The sequence below is a fragment of the Octopus bimaculoides genome, chromosome 1 (assembly GCF_046866305.1).
Source record: "Octopus bimaculoides isolate indiv1 chromosome 1, ASM4686630v1, whole genome shotgun sequence".
Classification (NCBI taxonomy): Eukaryota; Metazoa; Mollusca; class Cephalopoda; order Octopoda; family Octopodidae; genus Octopus; species Octopus bimaculoides.
Window position 1 is genome coordinate 59,641,895 of NC_142928.1, and position 14,521 is coordinate 59,656,415.

Genomic DNA, 14,521 nt, shown 5'->3' on the forward strand with positions numbered 1-14,521 from the left:
TCCTTGAATAAGGATTGTTTAAGAATGTTGAACGAAACACCTATATTTCCAGAGATGAATTATTCCATCTCCAAAGGAATCCTCTCAACACATGATGGTCCCTTACTACTTCTGCACGTGATCAGACATGCACATATCATCATCCACCAAAGGAATGCTCAACTGGTTAAGGTCAAACACCTGACAAGAAAATATGTTTTATTGAGCATATTTGCTGTAGCCCATCTTTTATACCAAAACAAAACATGTACACGATAACACTTTCAATCAGTTAAGATCAGAATCCATGAGAGCCATTGCCTGGTACTACTCAGAGCGCTCGGTCTTGTTTTCTCTGGTTGATTATGTGAGAGCGGAGAGCAGCCTGTTGTCAGAGGTCTCACAGGGTCTCTTTCTGCATATTATAAGCTTTGATACTTGGTAGTTAATTATCGTGGGAGGCATTCAACATCCAAGTACTATCTCAAAATTCTAGCTGTCCCCAGCGGAGCACAGTTTTGGGCTTGCTCTACTCTCATGTCAATTCCAATTTCTTTGAGGTATTTCTCGAACTTGGTTGTTAGTGTTCCGAGTGCTCCTACGACTACTGGAATGCCGGACACTCTCATCATAGTTCACACTCTTGCTATTTTGTTTTTTATAGTCTGTACTTTTCAATCTTTTCTAGTCCTTTGTCACTTATGCGTGCATCCCCAGATATTGCAATATCTATAATCTTGGTTTTCTTTCCCCCTTTATATATCATCATATCTCCATTGATCATACATACGTTGTCGGTATCCCCTAATATGAACACTATTTTCGTCTACAGGGTTTCTCAGGTAGTAACACTCCATGACCACAGCATTAATTTGTTTGTTCCATCTACACCGTGCGTGCTGGTCCCTTGCTAGATAACGACAGGCTGGAGCCTACCGGGTGCAACACTGTCACCATCAAGAGCTTTAGTTTCATTACCACCGTTACTTATAATATTTTGTTTTTTCATTGTTACTCGTATGAGGTAGCGTTTATCAGGTTGCGCAATTACCAGTGTTTTTATCGTGACACCATCATTAGATGTATCATCAATCAGGACATGGGGAGATTCCAACCGCTTCCTTTTATTATCATTATTATCGTCACTGATATTATTATTTTCATTGCTTTTACTATTTGTCATTGTTAATATTTCCTTTGATCCGACATTAGTTTTGGCGAAATTATTAGTATTATTATTGTTTTTTTTCTTGTTTCTTCAAATTTTCTCCCATTTCTCGCCGAGTGTTTTCCGTACACCTAGGGCAGAGAAGCTCATTGTATGCATTCCCAGTTTACACACGCAAATTCACAGGTAAAATATGTATTTTCCAGAAAGCTATATACTTCATCTTCTTTGGGGTCAGTTAAAAGTTTTCAGAGTTCAGGTAAAACAGTATAGGTCTACAATTGCTGACTTCCCCTTTCATTTCTTTGTCCTTTCGCATCAACTGCCTCCTTCGTCACCCATGTTGGTGTTCCATTTTCTTTGCAGTCAGAATACCTGTCGTATATAACTGTATATACTTGGAATATTTTTGAGTGAGAAAACCTGGATACCATCTTGTGCAGAGTATTTCCAATTTGGTATTCTTTGATTATCGCTTTTTCATTCTTATCTATGATTGCTATATTTTCTTTTATATTTTCTTGTGTTATTCTATCTTCCGTTTCTCTTTTAAATTCCCGGAACAAGTCTACTGTTATATTATGTTGGACTTCTGTTCCCCTCTCTTGACTAACATTACACATTTATATATGCCTAATTCCATGCCTATATCTTTGTCGAAAAGTCTTACAATCTGTATTAAGGAATCTATCTCTTTTTCATTCTTACTAAAAAGCTTCAGCTCATTCATGTAGAGAAAAATGGTTAATTTCTCCCTTACTATTTCTGAACTGATACCCTGCCTTTGTCTTCTGTAATACTAAACTGAAGGGGATCAAAATAAGACAAATATTAAAGGGGACAACGAGTTCACCTGGAATATTCCTCTTTTGATATTAACTTTCCCTAAGAGTGTGTCACCTGAATAGAGATCTACGTTCTATTTTTTCATGCTAAAGCTAATTAATTCTCTTATGTTTTTTGCTATACTGAATATACTCAAACATTTACTTATCCATGAGTTTGGGATCATGTCATAGGCTTACTTATAATTTATCCATGCTATTGTTACATTTTTCTTTCTAGCTGTTACTTCATTTAAAACTGTTTTTGTCTATATATAATAGATCATGCCTTTCACTAACCTTCTTCCTGCAACCTATCTGCTCTTCTGGTATTAAATTCTGGTTGTCAAGGTGCCCGTAAATGCATTCTGAAAGCATTCCTGTTAAAAGCTTCCATACTGATGGTAAGCAAGTGATTGGTCTATAGTTGCTAGCTGTATTACTCATGCTCTTATCCTTCATAATAAGTATTGTTTTCCCTCTAGTCATCCAATCTGGTATTGTTCCTCCATTAAGGCAATCGTGAAGTTCTTCCCTCAGCCTCCCATGTAAACTACCGAATTTCTTTAGCCAGTACACTTGAACTAAATCTGGTCCTGGACCCTTCCAATTCGGCATTTTTCTTAACACTTTACTCATTAACGCACCAGTTGTTACTACTACTACTACTACTACTACTACTACTACTACTACTACTACTACTACTACTACTACTACTACTACTACTACTACTACTACTATTAATATTATTATTATTGAGTGAGAGAGCAGTGCATATCAAAGTGACAGTGAAGTAAAATATACGAAGGCCAGTATACCATTCATGACTACAAATCTGATAAGGTTATACCAGGCACATGCATCACAACCATGTGTGCGTGACATGGTGATCTCATATGACCTTGCAGGTGGGCTCCAGTTAGAATTTGCACATATTGTCAGCCACTAGAGTACATGCTCAACTGGTTAAGGTCAAGCGACTGATAAGCAAGTTTGTGGTATTGAGCAGTATATTTGCTGTAGCCCATCTTTTGTACCCAGACAAAACAACATACATGATAAAACTTTCAATCAGTTAAGATCAGAAGCCATGAGAGCCAGTGTCTGGTACTGCATCAGAACATGCATCATCATCATCATCATCATCATCATCATCATCATTTAATAATATTATATTGTTATTTTATTAATATCATTGTCATTGGTGTTCTTGATGTTGATGTTGTCATCATCATCAATATTGTTTTAGTATCATCTATTATTCTGTAAAATTATTTTCTTTTAATTTTTAGTTTGCTTTAATGCTAAATTCAGAAATTTTAACTCTAGTTCAAACTTTAATCCGTAACCCATTTATTGGTTTAAATTTTAAAACTCGTGTAATGAAGTTAATTTGAATTTACATTTGACTTTCAACAACTTTAACTTGACCTCATCTCATTTCAACCTAACATCTCTCAATCTATCTCCATTTTATGTTCTAGCTAATTAGAGCTTTCTTATCCTGTACATCACAATATGATTACTACTGATATTTCTTCATCTTCTAATATAATTCCCTTGCTATGTTTGATAGCAACGATCACCAAATATTAAAGTCTTAGGTTGTCCATGTGTATAAATGGCCCATATCAAATTTTCACACAACACCGATAAACAATGCCAGTATGGCAATTTGTGCTGACCTGACTACAAACACTAATGTTTTTTAATTGTTACTTTCCCAAATTTAGGTCATCCAATACCCCTGCTTCTATTCAGTGACTCCTTCCTCTATCATTTCCTTACTCCTCTTCACATCTTTGTAACCTGTCTTCCGCTTTTCTCTATGCTACTTGCATCTTTCCAGTTTTTCCTTCCTTCTCCCATGCACTCACTATTACATCAATGTTCTGCTTTGTTATAATCAGAAATGGCTCTGATGTAAGTAGCATTAATTCTTTTAGGTCGTTCAATTTTCTCAACTGACCAATAAACCAAATAGAGTTAACCTACCAGTAGTGTACCTATAATGACTACTGGAAACAATTGTAAGTCAAATTTGCTCCAATGAAGGAAAAATATGTTATGACCATTATTCTTAACTTGTTATATATATATATATATATATATATATATATATATATATATATATATACACACACATGTGTGTGTGTATGCATGTATGTGTGTGTGTGTGTGAAAAAATATATTTGTATGTGTTTATGTATGCATGCATGCAAATTCTAAGCAGTATAGTTTCCTTATTTCTGTATTATTTTCGCTTTAGATGAACTTTGATAAAAGATCGTTAGGAGAGTAATTTATCTTGTTTACCTCGTCAAAACTGGTGCAGTAGAAAAATAGTGGGGTGAAAAGTGGTTTCATCGGAGAAGCAGTAACACCTGGTGTTATGTGTAACGATCCTATCTCTGGTATTTTGAAAGAAAATTTACCAAAGCTAAGCTTTCTGAAAAGAATAAAGTGAGAGAAATCTAATTCTGTAAATCGCGCGAAGATTGGCATCGTAGGAAATAATCATTGGAGTAAAAATCTAAAACTATACTGCTTGTTTACATTATTTATGCGTTGCTCTCTCATGGTCGAATTGGAAAAGGAGTAAGGCCTAAATCTGTCTTGAATCCATTACATCCCTCTTATATTATTAGAAGAACCAATCAAATTAAGCCATTGGGCTGTGGTTTAGTCAATAACGAATATGTAGTTTTTTCACCTTATTTCAAAATAATGCTCCCTTCATTAGATGCATGTTTTTCATGAAGGATATATATTTAAACAAAGTAAAAAAGTTTGCTGTTACAGACTCCAATTTATAGTTAAAATATTCATGAAAGCGCGAAGCTTGGTAGTTAGGGGTGTCCATTTCACGATTTTAAGGTCGTGATTTCGATTCCATTGTGTCCTTCAGCAAGACTCTTTATTTTACGGGGTCTGCAGTACATTCAGCTGATAAATATGCGCAAAGTATTTATTTCAAAGGACCAGTCTTGTCACATTCTGTGTCACGCTGAATCTCCCTGAGAACTACGTTAAGCATATGTATGTGAGCGGAGTGCTCAGCCACGTGTACGTTAATTTCACATGTAGGCTGTTCCGTTGATCGGATCAACTGGAATACTAGTCGTTATAACCGACTGAGTGCCAATTTATTTTCATTAAAAATATTCTATTTCAGTCGATCAATCCCTTCAGTATATGATTCAATGGAAGTATACTCAAGGTATTAACACTTTCGCAAACACAATCTTCGAAAACTGTAAGAGTTCATTTCGAGCTTCTCTTACAGTATTTAGATACTAAATAGTAATATTTAGGAGTTATATGATATTTTGACACAGGCTATAAAAATATACGCAAATCTTAATGTATTTTTATTTGGTGTTATATTCTTTTATGTTCAGAATGTAAAAAGAAAGAAGACACTAATTTAATTCTCCCCTCTGTAATAAATACTGCTGCAGTTATTATTTTTATGATCATGATGGATAAGTATGATCGGATTCAATATAACCGAATCCATCTACACTTAGGATAATGATTAGCTATCAATGATAGACATTTGGAAAATATTTTATTGATGTGCATTTCTCATAAAATCACGTACGTTATATTTAATCTGAAGTTTCTTTATGTTTGAAACTTCCTCATCTGTCACAAGAGGTTGAGATTGTTCTATGTGGGCTTGATTGAAATATCACCTGTTGATTCTTGTCTCAGGTCTTATTAATACAACTGCCGTGTCACCTTGATCCCGACTAGTAATTCTGAATTTATTAGGGATATGACAGAAATTATTTCCATCCAGTTTGGTTTCTTTCTTTGTATGATAGTTACTGTGTTTTTAATAACCAACAGTTGCAGTGTTGTTGAACCAATATTAAAGAAAACAAGGCTGGCACTGTCAAGAGATCGGCAACGAAAATCAATACAGAGATTTATATTGTAGCGAACCGTAGCTTCATATCATCAAGTACTGTGGTCATTCCTTTTCATTTTAAAATTACTGTTAAAGTGAAGAAATTTCAAGTAATAACACTTAAAATCCCCGAATGCAATGAAAAGCTTCATATATACCTGTTAATAAGCAACCACGTTTACCGCTAAGATCGGAATGCAAGCTGGAACGACATGACATCTTACTGGTCAGGGAAACAAGTTTGAGTAACACCTCTAGTGCCTGAACAATTGAGGATATTCGAATCGAAGTCATAGAACAAGAAAATTTGAGAAATTTTAGTATCTCAAGCGCAGGATGTAAATACGGTAGAATGTCGACTATAGAATCTTTAATGATTTAAATAAATAGTTAACTATAATCTATCTATCTATCTATCTATCTATCTATCTATCTATCTATCTATCTATCTATCTATCTCTCTATCTATCTATATGGACAGAGGGTAGACGTGTCGGCTCCGTAAGTTTTGCCTTTTTCATGTTTTAAAAAGTTTGTTTGTAAAGTTTATTTTATATAGAAAGTTGTATAACAACTTGTAGACTCTCTGGTGCAAGTTTTTTGCGACGGAAATCTGCCCTGTGTGGCACATTTCCAGGATATAAAAACCAATTTCGGCTTTCTAGCCATTTTTTTTTGAGACGATGGCGTCTTGTAGCCATGAAATCTTTTGTGAAACGAACGCTGCATTTTGCAGTGTTTCGTTCGAAAAAGAATTTCCTAGTCTTCCTTCCTCACAGTTAAAGGAGGGAATGAAGAAAAAGAAAAACTCTGCTGCTACAGCAGTCTTGCCTGCCACTGTCACCAGTGAAAACAACAACAACAACAACAACAACAACTACAACAACAACAGCAACAACAAGGACACAAATGTCCTTGCTAACAAAACCACTGTCCTCACCACTGATACAACCACTACCGCTACCACCACCACAACGAACTTTGCCGAGGCTTTGAAGCCTAAGAAAAGAATTTTGAATATATCGAAAGAGAAATTACTTGCATGCAAAAGCATGCTAAGTAAAAAGGACGTTACAGTCCATCTTCAAACGCCCGCGGACTTTAAAATAAACATAGATAAAAAACTATCATCTACAGAACCATTAATTCAAAGACAGACAGTAGAAAAATTCACTCAAGAAAATGTTGAGAGGTGCTTAAAGTCGATTTGGTCTTACAAAACTTACATAACGAGAGGATTGAAATTCGGAACAATAGAGGTAAGACTAGACAGCGAGCAGCGAGCCAAGGACCTCTCCACTAAGTCATTACAACATGAGAACCTGCTCATGATCCCTACGTACCTTGGTCGTAGGGTTACGAAAATAAAAATTTCGAATGTGCCTCCTGAAATTGAGGAAGAATGGCTAGTATCTGCCATATGTCTAGGCATAGAGGAGGAGATAAACATATTAGAAGCATCTGCCGTTTACAATGAAAACTGGATTGGCCAGGAATTTCAACTCCTGGTACAAATTGATCCAGCAAACTGGGAAAAAATTCCACATAGAATCCAATTAACTGAGGATTCAATTTTTCATGTTTTCGTCGAAGGCAGAAGGTCAGTTTGCTACATTTGTTGTAGCAAAACTCACCTTCAAAAAACATGCCCAGTAGCCCAGAAGAAAAGGCAACAACAACGGCAACAGTACCAAGGAAAACAACAACAACAACAACCACAAGAAAACGAAAAGCACAAGAAAAAAACAGCATTACTGCCTACGCCGCCATATGCACAACTGGTCAAGCAGTTGTACAACGAAATGGAAAAACGCCAGCAGCCAGCAACCCAGCCGAACCGAACAACAACACCACCAGTACCACCAAGAACAGAATCAGCACCATCACCACCACCAACACCAACAACAACAACCCCACAAGAAGGGAACACGAAAAAGACTCCCACCCCACCCCCAAAAACCAAAACACCACATCCCAACTGTCACGAAACAGCACCAACACCACCAACAACAAAATCAACCCACACAAAAATAGACCCCAACACCCTTCCCCTCCCACCCTCCGATTCCTCCGACATGTCAGATGAAGATGACACAGAGGCTTGGCAAGTGGCCACTGGGGGAAGAAGAAAAAGGGGGAAAAAAGAACGGTAAAACAAACAAACAAAACGGGGAGGTTTACCAGCCCCGAAACCAACACATCCACAGAAAACAAAAACACCAACGCAAGCGCACCAACACAGAACCCCACAACAAGTTTGACAGCGATAAACACAAACAATCCAGACCTAATGAAATTCATTAGGTCAAACACTAACATAACAGAAAATGACACGAAAATAAGCAATCACCCACGCACAACACCACCACAACACATCAAAATCATACACGTAACACGTAGCACATAAAATACACTGAAATCTCTCTACCCGGATACAGTAGGGAGATTCCAGAAATATTCATAAAAAAAACTATACAAAAACATTCTGAGAGAAGGCTGTGAGGCAAAGAGCCAAGAACTTTCGGACAGTAAGTAACTCTCTCTCTCTCTCCTTTCGTGTGTAAAACACAAATATTGATAGAATCATGGTGAAGATTGGCTGTGTGAATGTGCGTGGCTTGGGGTCCCCTTGGAAACAAGGGTACCTCTTAAATGATATCAAGTCACACAATTTGGATATCATAGCCATTAGTGAGACCAGACTCCATGAACCGCGGGCCCTAAAGTCCATGTTTGGCGGACAGTTTAATATTTATTTTTCTCCCTGTCTGCCGAGGATGGGCGGTAGTGGCACGGCGGTTCTTTTTCGCAAGAGTCTGGATCTCCAAGTAAAGACGATATTTACGGACCCGGAGAGTAGATTGGTTGTCCTGGATGTGGACGGCAGCGATGGAGGCGCTTTTCAGTTGCTGGCAGTTTATGTGCCTCCTTTAACAGGTCGGTCGGACTTCTTTCGACGTCTAGAAGTATTCCTGGGAACGTCTCGTCCCTTACTTTTAGTGGGGGATTGGAATGCTACCTTGGACACGCATCTAGACTACGTGGGGAGTGACAAAACTAGAAGGGGATGCAAAGGCCTCATAGACCTGCTCAGACGCTTCCAGTTGTCTGACAGGTACCGACTCGACAAGCCAAATGTGCCAACGTGGACTTGGAGCAACCGCATTGGGTCGTCGAGATCGTATCTAGATAGGATAGTGTGTAGGACAAGAGATAGAGATAGTTTAGGATGTCCACAGTTCCACATAGTCAGCTACACGGATCACAAACTTGTGACGTGAACGCTAGACTTAGATAAGGCACATAGGCAGGGTCCCGGTTACTGGAAACTAAACGCGTCTTTCCCGTCGAGACAGGTTTTCAGAGACCGGATTTGCACGTTAGTAAAGAGGGCTTTGACGGGAGCCATCGTCAACAACAAATGGTGGTTTGCCCTCAAGAGAGCAGTAAGGGCGGAAGCAATAAGGTATAGCAGGGCACTAGCTGTAGAGAGGAACAGAGTAGAGGGGGAGCTAGTGATAAAGTTAGAAGAGGCATTGCGAAGTGGCATCGCATCCGACGTTTTAGCGGCGAGGTTGGCCCTCGACCAACACTTCAATGCTAAACACGAAGGGTGTGCTGTCAGGGCAAGGATGCGTGCTCTGAGGAATGAAGGTGTTGGAGCCGCACGAGAGGCCCGGGTGGTGGAGGCGCAGCGGGGTAACAGAGCCACCATCCGGTCTCTGGTAGACGAACAGGGGCGCGAATTGCTCGAGCCGAGCAAGATGTGCGAGGCGTTTCAGCGGCATTTTGCCCGACTGTTCGGGAGGAGTGGCGAGCGAGAAGGCAGGGTGGACTTTAGTGCCTACCTGCACAGCTTGCCACGACTCTCGGCAAGAGAGGCGGAGTGCTGCGAAGGGGTCATCACGGCGGAGGAGGTGAGGGACGCGATGGCGGGTTGCTCGACGGACAAATCTCCGGGTTTGGATGGTCTGCCCTACGAGCTTTACAACTGTATGCCAGACTTGTTTGGAGACATCTTGGCGGCCGTGTACTGCAACTGGCAGCAGAACGGGAGCATTCCCGGTTTTGTGAGCCGAGGAGCGGTAACGCTGCTGAAGAAAGATCCAAACAAGGGAGACGCCATAGATAACTTTAGGCCCATTACTCTGCTCAATGCAGACATGAAAATTTTGGCCAAGGTATTAGCCAAGCGGTTGGCGCTTGTCATCGAGAAACTGGTCGGCACGGAGCAAACGTGCGCCGTGCCGGGCCGGAGCATCCATGACAACCTCCATCTGATGCGCTACATCATAGAGAGGGTAGTTAAGGAACCTGGCATGGGTGGGGCCTTGATCAATTTGGATCAATCCAAAGCTTTCGATAGGGTAGACCATCGATACTTGGAGGCCGTCCTCGAAGCGGCCGGCTTCGGTCCCGTTTTCCGCGGCTGGATGGCTGCCTTGTACACAGGCATCCGTTCGGTTGTTCGCGTCAATGGACGTCTATCGGGACCCTTCGACATTGCACGTTCGGTTCGTCAGGGATGCCCCCTGTCGCCGCTCCTGTACGTATTGACTCTCGAGCCACTACTGCGGAAGCTGGCGACGCTGAGGGGCATCCCGCGAGAACTGGGGTGCGGGACGAGCGTGTCGGCATACGCGGGCAACGTCACCGTCATAGCGTCTAGCCACGAGCACATCGAGCTTGTCGGCGAGACGCTGAAAGACTACGAAGCGGTAACGGGAGCGAAAATCAACCGGGATAAGTCGGTGGGTTTGCTACTCGGCACCTGGAGAAGCAAGCCCATACCGTCCGGCAGCGCCTCAGTAGTGGGACGCTGGACGGACGGTCCGGTCAAGTTGCTCGGAGTCTGGTTCGGTCCGGACCTGCAAACGGAGAAGAACTGGGACGAGATAACGAGTAGGGTGGCCACTCTCTGCCGGCAATGGTCCGAGAGGAAGCTGTCCCTAAAAGGTCGGGCGGAGGTGGCGAACGCGTACATCGCGTCCGTCATCGAATACCGCCTAACCTTCGTGCCTTGTCCCGATCGCGCCATCACCGAAATGGAGCGCATCCTCTTCCGCTTTTTGTGGAAAGGAAGCGTTCCGATGGTGAGACGATCCGTTTGTTGCCAACACCCGCTGAAAGGAAGGCTGGGCATGCCGCGGTTGATGATGCGCAGACATGCTCTGAGACTGCGACATCTCCGGCTCTACGTAGACGACGGTGAGCAGGTGTGGTCGCCGTTTGTGCGACGCTCTTTCCCGCAGCTCGTCCCCATGACCGAGCTGCAGTCGTGGATCAAAAAGAGGCCGAGGAATGGCGAATGGCACCGTGAGTGTCGCGTTGCTCTGCAACAACTTTGCCGTCCCGGGTCGACCTTGAGCGGCTGCATCACAACGAAGTCATTCTATAGGGGATTAGTGGAGGGCAGGTACGACGACGATCTCGGGGCGAACCTGGGCGTCGACGAGGAATACCTGACCCGCCTGTTCAGGACGACTTTCGGGCCGGGACCTATGGACAACTTCCAGAGATCCCTGGCCTGGCAGTGTTACCGAGAGGCGCTACCCGTTCGGGATAAGCTCTATAGACACGGCTCGCGAAATGTGGGGCCGACCTGCCCGAGATGCGGTCAGAGCGATGAAACCGTTCTGCACGCACTCGTGCAGTGTCCAACCATTTCGGAGCTGTGGGCTTATGTCGAACGACTGCTGTCGCGTGTGGGACGAGTCGGTTTATCAACCGAGTCTATCGTCAATATCGTCACGCCTCCTTCCTTTAAACGGGAAGGAAGAGCTGTATTTATCGTACTTGTGGCTATGGCGAAAGAATGCATCTGGTGGACGCGTCTGAAAGGATTAGAGACAAATACTTTCCTCTCTGGTCAATCTCTCATCAACTTTTTCAAGTATCACTTGAAAAGGAAGGTGAGAGTAGAGAGGCAAGTGTTGTCTAGCAAATGTTTCGAAAAAAGATGGATACATGTAGCAAGAATGGCACGTATAAATGACGAAGCCACCTTGACCATGATTCTATAAAACGTTTTAAAATTTTGTAAACAGAGAGTTACTTACGTTTCTTGCATAAATAAAAGAAATTTTATTTAACAAACTGTGACACTAAAGACCGAGGTTACCGTGGTCTTTTCGTAGGTTTTTCTTTCCACGGATAACCTCCCCATTTATTGGGAATTTTCTGTATTATTTCGTATTTTTTTAAATACCCCAAACGTTTTGCGATGTTTTTTTTTTCATCGTTGTCCCCACTTTTGTTTTTTTTTCTGCTTTGTTTTCGCCCCCCCTCGAAAAGAAAAAACTCTACATTTGTATTTTGTCCCCTCTGTGTTGAGCCCTGTGTGGCTAATAAAGAAACCTATCTCTCTCTCTCTCTCTCTCTCTCTCTCTCTCTCTCTCTCTACATATACATAACACATACATAGATACATACATACATACATATACATACATAGACACACACACACTAGCAAACATACACACACATGCGCACATATACACACACATAGGCACACGCACATACGTATATATCAGTGAGAAATGTTATTATTAAAGCTTTTAACTTCGCTGTTTACCCATCCGGGGATGATAAACTAATTTGTACTAAATACAACTACTTTTGTAATAAGTGTCTATCTATCTATCAATCTATCTATCTATCTATCTATCTATCTATCTATCTATCTATCTATCTATCTATCTATCTATCTAACTATCTATCAATCTCGCTCTCTCTCTCTCTCTCTCTCTCTATATATATATATATATATATATATATATTATATATATATATATATTATATATATATATATATATATATATATATATATATATATATATATATATATATATATATATATATATATATATATATATGTTGTTGTACTTGGGGATGGTCATATTGCCAGTTTAGTCAATAAAAACACACGCACTGTATATTTGGTGTTAATTTGCTTCAGCTTTATATTACATTAATCTTAATCTTATTTCGGCCAGAGTTCTTTCGTCACACTTCTGTGACCTCATCAGTGGTCGTTTGTTTCCTTCTTTCTTATGTGTGTCTCACCTTGCTAACTATCAGCCATTTTGTAAAATACAAAAATACAAAATGGCTGATAGTTAGCAAGGTGAGACACGTATAAGAAAGAAGGAAACAAAGGACCACTGATGAGGTCACAGAAGTGTGACGAAAGAACTCTGGCCGAAATAAGATTAAGATTAATGTAATATAAAGCTGAAGCAAATTAACACCAAATATACAGTGCGTGTGTTTTTATTGGCTAAACTGGCAATATGACCATCCCCAAGTACAACAACATCTGTTTCAACACACGATTTCACATCAAAAATCTTGCAAAACAAATATATATATATATATATATATATATATATATATATATATATAGACACACACTTAATACAAAAGTAATATATTTACTCAAAATAGAAGGTCAAATATCCCATTAATATCCAAATAAAACAACAACTAAACTGAGCGAAATCTTTTGAGCAACAATCTAACATTTTTTTGTGAACTATAATCTGAAGCTGACATACATAAATATACAAACCTGATTACAAAGTTGGACATGCATGAAGGGACTCTATGCAATTGCACATCCCCAAATTCAAAAAATAAAAACCCTCCATAACCTAAAAAATATTAACTAACAGAGGCTGTATTCAAATACATTACAGTCCGCTGATGGCCTAGCTGAAACTTCGAAGTGACTATCGATACCATTATTGTTAAAGAATAATAAATTTGTTCTCTACCAAATGTATTGAGTAATCCTTCAATTTAATGCAAGATTGCTCTTATTATATCACAAAACAAACATTATATATATATATATATATATATATATATATATATATATATATATATATATATATATATATATATATATATGTATGTATGTATGTATGTATATATATATATATATATATATATATATATATATATATACAAACGTATTAGAACACCCCCAATGTTTTGGGGTTCTGCTGTCTCAATGTTAATGAAACTCGTGCACATGGTAGATAATGGTATATTTCACAATATACATTAATTTTAATATCTGGTTTACCCTCCTTTAGCATCACTTACCGCTTTTATACGGTTAGGCATTGAATCAACTAGTTTCTTGCAGGTGCTAGGCTCAATTTTACTCCATTCTTCTCTCAACTTTAGGTACAAATGTTCTTTATTTTTAATTGTTGTGTTCCTAATAGCTTCATCAAGAGTTCCCCATGGGTGTCCATAGGTGTTGAATTGGTGTTGAATTAGATTTATATCTCAAAGGCTCTGATTTCCAATACAGAGAGTTGCTGTTTCCGATCGCCAGCTTGTAAACCGAGACTGTTTGTCTTTGAATATCCAGTGCCTGAATATATTTTTGAAATATGAAATGAAAGTTGGAAGGAAACGCTTACCGTTATGTACTTTCGTTTAAAAACTTTTGTGATAAACACGTGCGAAATAGATGCTTCAAGCTCACGCCTTTGATTTCATTTCTGATTCTCGTGTTAGTATTATTATAAGTGGCATAAACTCCCTACAATCGAAGTCAGGAAATTTTGTTTGTGGTTAAGCAATGTTCCAAAATATTATTTCTAAGTAATTCTTTTAATG